The sequence below is a fragment of the Callospermophilus lateralis genome, unplaced genomic scaffold (genome assembly GCF_048772815.1).
Source record: "Callospermophilus lateralis isolate mCalLat2 unplaced genomic scaffold, mCalLat2.hap1 Scaffold_1195, whole genome shotgun sequence".
Lineage (NCBI taxonomy): Eukaryota > Metazoa > Chordata > Mammalia > Rodentia > Sciuridae > Callospermophilus > Callospermophilus lateralis.
Genome location: NW_027512267.1, coordinates 114,081 through 121,167, shown reverse-complemented (window position 1 = coordinate 121,167; position 7,087 = coordinate 114,081).

Here is a 7,087-nt window from a genome sequence, read left to right as displayed (position 1 = left end):
GTCATTGCAGCCACGTTGATGCAGCACCTCCTATGTGCTAGGGTCTGCTTTGCATTAAAAAACTCCAGGATACACACCAGTATCTCCATTTAAGAAAGAAACTGAGGCACAGAGAGATTTATTAACTTACCCATGATCACACAGCTCAAGAGAGGCCCAGAGGGGTTTTAAACCCGGGACAATTGGTTTTACTCCAGACCCCTCAAACCAAAGATGCAGTAAGTGGGAGGAGAACATCAGACATATGATCCACCTATGGCAGGAGGTGACTTGGGTGAGTGGAGCCTTCTGTGACACAGACAGTGTACCCCCTCAGGGGCTGCCTCACCTGGTCCTGAGAGGCCCACTCAGCCCGGGGGAGAAGAGAGCCCCCTCCCAGCCTTTTGGTTTAAGAGAATGTTCACTTACCTGAGTTGCAAGGTCCCCACTGCTCTGAGGAGGCGGGGCCACGTCATGTCAGAGATCCTTAGAGGTGACCTCATTTAAAGAAATAAGCCTGTGGCCAATTGTCCGAGATTGATTAAGTCAGGGGCCAGCACAGGGAGCCAGCAGAGGGGACACCATTGTAGAGATGACCCAGAGCAGGGTCCAAGGGCCTGGGGCATGGCCTGATCATGGCCCGGTGGCTCCCAGCTGACATGCTTCCTGCCCGGGAGATCCTGGAGACTGCCTTCATGGTGATTTTCAGGTGCATGCGTGGGAGGCCCTGCTTGCTCCAGCCTCAGGGTAGGACAGAAAAGATTTCAGGCCTCATCAGACTATGGGCATGAGCTGGATGGTGGCCAGCAGAAGAAGACATCAAGGGCCTCCGTCTCACAGCAGTTTATGCATTGTTTGTTGAGCCCCTACCATGCATCATATGGATGTAGCTGGAAAGTGGATTTTTAGCATGTGTAAAGGACCTGAGGCAGCAGTGGGCTTGGTACATTTGAGGCTGTGTGGGGAGTTGAGGCTGGCCTGAGCCAGGATATGCCTGGGGATAGCTGCACCAGATGAGGCAGTTTAGGAACTGATTGACTTCTTTCCCTTGTGTTCCACCTGTCGAACAAGCAAGGCATAGAGATGAAGATCTTTCACATGACAGATGAAGAGTCTGAAGGTCAGAGTGGTAAAGGCATTTTCAGGTCCCGAAGGTAATACATGGCAGAGTTGGAATTCTCACCGAGGTCTGCTTCTAGAGCAGTTTACGTGTCCCTTCTAGCATGACTTTCTGACAAGTCCAGACGCACCCAAACTTAACCTCCTGTATCTGGTTTGGAGAGTCTCAGGTACATGAGTCATATAAGGCCCTGATAAGTCCTTCTGCAAAAGAAGTTTCTAATATTTCTTTAACCCAGCACTTGCAACGTTCATTTAAACATAAGATCCTTATAAGTGTGACTAGAATGAAGACATTTCAGAAGTGACCTTGGGAGACACTGGTCTTGGTAACCCACAGAAGTCTCAATTAGTCTTTCTGATCTTGGGGAAGAGAATTATGGGTATATTTTCTAGACTCAGTAAGATGGTGAAGGGATGGAGAGAGATTCAAAGGACTAAGGGGGGTATTTCAGAGCGGGAAGGAATCCCTAGGAGGACCCTAAGGGGGACTCTGGAGAGATTTCCTCCCTCACTTCAGAGAACAGAACCAGGGCCCGTGAGGGTAGGAAAGGGGTTGGAGACTGTACCTGAGGTGGGCCATCTTGGTCGGGAATGAGCTCCCCACCACCAGCAGTGTGCAATTAGAAACTGTTGCATTAACCTACCAGCAGAACAGGCCCAGTGGCCCGCCATCCCCCCGATTGGGGAAGGGGCAGAGTCGCCTCCAGTGCCTGCTAGGTAGACAGACCTGTAACCAACAGACAGAACAGGCCTAACGGCCCACGGAGGGACAGAGCCGCTGCTCGCGCCTGCAAGGTAGGAGGACCTGTGACCACCGAAAGAACAGGCCCACCGAAAGTACAGGCCCAGCGGCCTGCTGGTGTGGTAGGCATATTGCCCCGATTGGAGGAGGGGCAGAACAACCGCCAAAGCCTGCGAGGGAGACTTTGCAACTATACAGAGCAATATAAATATATAGGGGAAAAAATCAATAACACAACAGTTTCACCAAGCAGAAAGAAACGTGATCAGTATGAAAAGACAAAGAAAGAAAGGACCACAAGCAATGCAGGTCAACTCAACTTTAGAAGAGGTAATATCTGCAGCAGATGGAATGTCAGATAAAGAATTCAGTATATACATGCTTCAGATGATCTGGAGTCTCAAGGAAGACATTAGACATCAAAATCAGACAATGAAAGACCACTTCGACCACTTCTACGATGAATTACATAAACAAATCCAAGAAGCAAAAGATCAATTATACAGGGAGATAGAGGTTATAAAAAACAAACAAACAGAAATCTTAGAAATGCAGGAAGCAATAAACCAACTTAAAAACTCAATTGAGAATACTACCAGCAGAGTAGAACACTTAGAAGATAGAACATCAGACAATGAAGACAAAGTATTTCAATTGGAGAAGAACATTGACAGCTCAGCAAAACTGTTAAGAAACCATGAGCAGATCATTCAAGAAATATGGGATAACATAAAAAGACCAAACTTAAGAGTCATTGGGATACAGGAAGGTATAGAGGTCCAAACCAAAGGAATGTGCAATCTATTCAATGAAATAATACGAGAAAACTTCCCAGACTTGAAGAATGAGACAGAATCCCAAATCCTAGAAGCCTACAGGACGCCGAATGTGCAAAATCATGAGAGATCCACACTTAGACACTAAAATATATTCATTTATTAAAAAATAATATATTGTCTCATTTAAATCTATTCTTTGAGATACAGAAAGACGGAATACAAAGAGTGATTATGAAAGTAAAACAAAATAGGTAGAAGTGGAAAACTAAATATACAAATGAAGAAAGAAGTCTTAATGCACTAGAGAATCCACACTAAAAATAAGAAAAGTAGTGAATGCATGATAAGACAGTGAGGAATGACAGATTATGTATCCTCTGATAAATCTCTGAAAACTTACTTTCTTGGGATAAAGATAACATATGAAACTATTTCTCACAAGTTTAGACACGATTTTGTAATTACTTATTCATGAAAGTTTATTAAACAATATCAATTCTAGATACTTCCTGAAATTTTTCTCCAAGTCGATTAAATCTAATATATATTTTAGAATATGTATGTGTATGTGCACTATAGAACACTATGTATAAATTTATATATGTTTTATCTAAGGTTAAGTTTTATATGTATGTGAAATAATTTGATTCTTTTATATTTTTCTAAATTTAATGGTAAATAAAATATTTTTGTAGAAAATATAATGTGAGTGATATGTTTATTTTAAAGTGTCTGAATTTTTTTTACATAACTGGCTTTTTAAAGCCAGTCATTTCTATATTTTAAATAAAAGGTGTGTTTGAGGGGGCTGGGGATACGTCTCAAGCAGTAGTGTGCTCACCTGGCATGTGCACGGCCCTGAGTTCGATCCTCAGCACCATGTACAAATAAAGATGTATCCACCAAAAACTAAAAAAAATATATATAAAAATCTCTCTCTCTCTCTCTCTCTCTCTCTCTCTCTCTCTCTCTCTCTCTCCCTCTCTCTGTCTCTCTCTCTAAAAAAAAGATGTGTTTGAATAAAAGCATTTTAAGAAAGCCTCCACTCAATGATGAATAAAATTCCCTATTAAAGAGTATTGACCATTTTTATTTTTTTTAGTAAAAAATGTTTCCCATAAAAAGAAGAAATGGATGTTAGCCCATCACAGTACGCTAAATCACCTTTCATAAAAACCTGTGGCAGGGATGCTAAGAAGATTGTATTTCAAAGCACAGTGGATCTCAAACATCAAATAAAATTCTAGGCTTCATGAAATCAAAAGAAAAGATTTTACCAGCATTTTCTATTTACCACAGAGCCTTCTCTCAAAGAAGTAGGCAGTCCTATGCTAAGTATTTAATAGCATACCCTTGGTGTCAACATTTCCTATTCTTCTATAACAATCACTGGAGGTCCAGATTTCCCCTCACAGTCAGAATTCTATTTTCTTCTATAGGGTATGCTCACAAAGCAAAACAAATAGGATTTCATGGAAAAGGACTTTTTAACTTATATTTTCCTTACTCTTTTTTCTGGAAACAAACAGAAGGCATCTGTCTTCAAAATTGCTTTCACCATAGTTTACTACAATTTTCTAATCCCAATATTGGACTGCAGGAATCTCTTTTTTGGGAACCAGTGTTGAGGGTCTTCTGCTGCCAAACAGAGGCCTCACAAGCCATGCGGAATGTGGATGATCCATGTCATGTCTTGTGAACTGCATGGCTTACACATTTGCTTTCCAAAAGAGTTAACCTGATGTGATCTAAAAGGTCCTGTATTATATAAAATATGATTTTCTTTGAAATTGGCTATCTTTATTCAGCTCAGCTTGTGCGCTGCTCCTAATGGTCTCTCCATTAATATCAGTGAAACACAAAATAGCAGTGGGCCTCAACCAATATTTCTCATCTGTTTCAATACAAACATTCTTCAGGACTACTTCAGCATTTTTTGTATAAAAAGCCCAACCATCTTAAATAGGTTAATATACCAGTGGATTATAACGCCCAATTCTTATAGCTTTATGACTCTAATTAGCTTAAATGGTTATGTGTGTATGTGAGTGGTTGTACCTGTGTCATTTAGGGTTAAGAATGTTACATTTTTGTAATCAGGGTATTTCTAGTTCCACTCAATCTTGGGGAAGTTCAAAGAGATTTTTATGCACACATGCCATCCAGCCACAGAGACCTGTGAACATCTCTTGCTGAGGCACATACATGGAAAGATGCACACTCATTAAAACCCTTTTCACCACAGATATCATTAAAACACCTCACATTTAGAAACAGGTGCATGACCCACAACTCACTGCCATCCCAACAAAAACACAGATGCATAAATCACCTTTATCCCTGCTTTCCCCGAATACACACACCACCACTTCCTTTCTAAGAAAATATATACATACCCACAAATACACCTGCCTGTTATCACCCAGGTATTGACGGTCATGCAATTATAATGTATACTTTCCAAATGCAGGCTTATACATTCCTATATACTCTACACTTCCTGAAGGCATGCACATGATATAACCAAACACTGAGTATGCATTCACACAGAAATACAACATACAACCCCCCTACACACACACACACACACACACACACACACACAAAATAAACCCTATTTGTTATCAGAAGTCACATAAACAAAACCATAAGTACGCTGGAAAATCTCACAGACTTAATCCTCTCATGAGAAATACAATATACACAACACCTTGCTTCTGTCTCTTCTTGCTTTACACAGAATTTAAAATACACTGCAGAGCAGATAGGCTTAACTGAACTTTCCAACAAAAACCAAAAGACGACAAATTCTTCACAACAGTACCAACAACATTCTCCAGAATAGACAACAGATTAAGTCATAAAACAAACCTTAACAAATTTTAAAAGCTAAAAATCATTTGAAATAACTTTTTTTCTGAACACAATGTAATAAAACTGGAAACCTACAACAGGTGGAACTTCAGAAACATCCTGCATATCTGCGATTATAACAAAAAGCTCTCAAATAGCAGGGTCAATGACAAACAGAATGGAAATTTTTAAAGATTCTTGAGAAAAATGATAGAAACACAAAATAAAATCCCTATATCATAGAGCAGAGGCAATTTTAAGATTAGATCAGTACATACCTATATCAAAAAAGAAAACAACCAAGAATTCCTCTTCAAGGAGGTAGAAAATCAAGAACATGCCTGACCCAAAGCTAGTAGAAGAAAAAATACTAAACATCAGAGAAGAGGTAAATAAAATAAAGATTAAATATTATTTTAAAAATATCAACAACAGAAAGAATTTACTTACTTACTTACTTACTTACTTACTTATCCCTAGGATTGAACTCAGAAGCAACCACTAACTGAGAGATGTCTCCACACCTAGTTTGTTTTTTATTGAGAGACAGGGTCCCATAGAGTGGCTCACTGCCTTACTTTTTTTGAGGCTGTCTTTGAACTTGCCTTCCTCTTGCCCCTCCTTGAGGATCTAAACTGTTCATGTCAATGGTTAAGAGTACAGCTTTGCCATTGAACTCACTTAAGCAGTGGGAAGATCATGATGCTGTATAATATGAGCATTCCCAGACGTGATACGTACGGACATCTTCGCATTGGGTTTGTCCACAGAAAGCATGAGACTCACCTTTCAGGACTCTGCTTGGTGCATGTTTTGGCTTCTTCGCTTTTTTGGTGGAGGTTTTCTGTTGGAGACTAAACCCAGAACATCATGCATGCTCAGCAAGTGCTTCCCCATGGAGCTGTGCCCCCAGCCCACCTTGGCCTTTCTTGGTGATCAGAGAAAGTGTCTGTTGGACTCTATTTTTAATGACTTACTGGGAAACTTCATGTCCTCTGATTCTACCTCTTCTTCAGGTCCAGTTGAAGGCAAAGGTGCTGTGGCGAGCCATCCCCCTTTTCATCTTCTTAGTCTGCTGTCAGGTCAATCCGGTCTCCTGTGCTTTTGTTGGGGAAAGGGGGAGGGGGGGAACCATGTGCCACTCCTTTGGTTTCTACTTGTTTCCAGATCCTTTGTTTGGTATTATGGCCTCAGATTCTGTGGACCGTTTCTACTGGATGTGAGGGATTCTGGCCTCCAACAGCGGGAGGCTTCGACTCACTGTGCCTCTTTTCTGCTGGACCAGCACCATTTAGTTAAACTACAGCCTTTCTGTGGAGCTCAGAGAATGGGCAGCTCTGTGGCCTGGAAAGTCTGCATGTGCCATGTCAAATAGCATGATCAACGGTGCATTCAGCCTGGGAAACACCATCTTCTTAAGAGTTGCGTTTGAATGCAATACAAAACCTGGAAGAGCAAGAGAAGTCTCTGCTTGAGAATTTCTGAAAACTTAAAAAAACTAGAGTGTTTGAAATCCCTGAAATGAGATGGTGAGTCCATATAGAATACTCTCCAGAACTCTCTATTGGTTTCTCAGCTGCATCTTTTTCATATCTACAGGTGAAACATATGG